Source organism: Montipora foliosa, chromosome 1, assembly GCF_036669935.1.
Source record: "Montipora foliosa isolate CH-2021 chromosome 1, ASM3666993v2, whole genome shotgun sequence".
Taxonomy (NCBI): domain Eukaryota; kingdom Metazoa; phylum Cnidaria; class Anthozoa; order Scleractinia; family Acroporidae; genus Montipora; species Montipora foliosa.
Window position 1 is genome coordinate 67,132,569 of NC_090869.1, and position 2,141 is coordinate 67,134,709.

Consider the following 2,141-nt stretch of genomic DNA (forward strand, 5'->3'; position numbering starts at 1 on the left):
TATTATTATTATTATTATTATTAAGTTACCATGGCAACAGGAAAGCCTTGCAAAAACAGCCTATATTTGGCTTTAGTTACTCATATTTGAAACCCAATTTTTTTTATTTGCACAAAAGTGATCAGCAGGCCAAGATGAAACTCTCTGCAAAGTTTAAAAAAATTCTGTGGAGCGGATTCAGAGCTACCTTAAATTTTCAATTGTTTAAGGTGGCTCTGAATCAACTCCACAGACTATGGGGTGTTTTTGCAAGGCTTTCCCGTTGTCACGGTAACTTTTTACGTCACAAAAATGACCGAATCTTTTTCAGCGGTAATTGGTGTTTGATATGGTACCATAACATTCCTGTTAAGTGATAAAGTGTTGTAGTGTCAATCCTTCTAATAAGAAAGTTTCTTTCAAGTGTTGAAACTGGTTTGAGCCACCTTAAGAATGTATTACGCATTGTGTAAATATAGCACTAAAAGTGAAATGAGAATTTTAGAAAATGATATTTTAATACTTTAATCAGCATCAGCAAGAATCAACCTTTGTATTGTAACTATATCTTGGCATCTTCCTGACCATAACTTGCGACATGTGGCAATTTTACATTTTTGAACCATACACTGACTTGGCAGGAACGGATTATTAGGTGGACTACATCTTGCAAAAAAGAGAGAAAAGTGTTTTTGTGCTTCAACTTGAAGAATCAGGAAGTTTGCGCATGAACGAAAGCTCTTCTGAAAAACAACCTCACTTTATTTTTAGCAACTGGATTTTTTCAGGGAAAAGGTGGAGTGCGAATAAGTAGTTTCTTCGAAACACATTTTAAGATAAAAACTAGCGATGAAATTCTACGACGTTTCGATCTCGCTGAGACCATTTTCAAGTTTAAAAAAAAATGAATATTCAAAGTTTTATTCATTTTTTTTTAACTTGAAAATGATCTCAGCGAGATCGAAACGTCGTAGAATTTTATCGCTAGTTTTTATCTCAAAAAGGTGGAGTGGTAGAAACTTTGGTTGCATAAGAGTGATGAGTTGATAACTGAATTAAGTAGGGATAATGGACAGCTAACGTTTCGGTCGAGCGTTAGCACGTTATCGGAGAGAATCACAGAATCGAGAGAGGATCGCGTGGCGACGCCTCTTGAGTAAGAATGATACAACTCATAATAATCTTCGGGGTACCTCCACCTAGTACCTTACTATCTAAAACTGAATATCTAACTTGAAAAGACGTTTTTGCTATCATGGAGCAAAACTTTGGAACTGGCTACCTGCTACATTTCATGAATCTGAAACCCTTCCAATCTTTAATAATAAAATTAATGCACACGTTTTTATCTGACTTTTATCCATGTTTTGTACGTTAGAGAATGTCAAAATCCATTTAGTAATGGAATTTATAGGAAGTATACCAAATGTTAACAAACTGCAAATATATACTTGCGAGGAGCTTTATTAGATTTTATCATTTAATTGTAACCACGCGCCCCCTGTGAAAATCGGCTTTTAGTTATAATTGTTGTACAGTCAAAGCTGTGTTATGCGGACCCCCCTCCATAAAGTTGACAGTCCCATTTTTTTTCTCCCACATATGCTGTAAAGAATACCTGTATTTATGAAAATTCAACCTCGGTCTCGTGCTCTGATTGGTTCACTCAATCTTGGTCATCGGCTCATATGCCTTAGTTTGACCTTAGTCTATATGGCAATTGATTGCGCTAAGCGTTGCTAAGCTAAATTTTTTTTCGCCAGAAAGCGAAACAAAAACCTTTTAGTGGAAAGTTTGGATCAATCGACGTTTAGAAGTACGCGAAAGGCAAGAAATGTTTTTGTGATGAGCCTGCGTCTGTCTGACCACAAGGTATTACAACATCGCATCTTAATCAAGTTTTTTTCGATTTCGCTTGGATTTTCTCGCTTTTTCCACTCGTATTTCGTACTTCCAAACTTGTGGAGTTTAAATTAAATTAAACATTTAGTTGGATATGAGACTGGTTATAGCCAACTTGGCGCTACCCGCCTCGTTGACTATTTACCATCTCATATCCAACGCGCGCTCATGGAATAATTAGGGAGTTAAGATCTATGACGCGACGGCAACGAAAACGTCACAAATTTTGCATATTTAATGAGCAAAAACAATAGCTTTGC

The 2,141-nt window shown here is 36.3% G+C and overlaps 1 protein-coding gene across 1 annotated transcript in view; it reads left to right on the forward strand.

Moving 5' to 3' along the window:
- LOC138005768 (uncharacterized) overlaps positions 1-1,439 on the forward strand; it is a 12,427-nt gene extending 10,988 nt beyond the window's left edge. The window contains exon 7 of the mRNA XM_068851953.1: positions 1-1,439. This exon is cut by the window's left edge and continues 1,125 nt beyond it. The gene's annotated coding sequence lies outside the window, so the exon portion shown is untranslated.
- Positions 1,440-2,141: the final 702 nt, after the last annotated feature.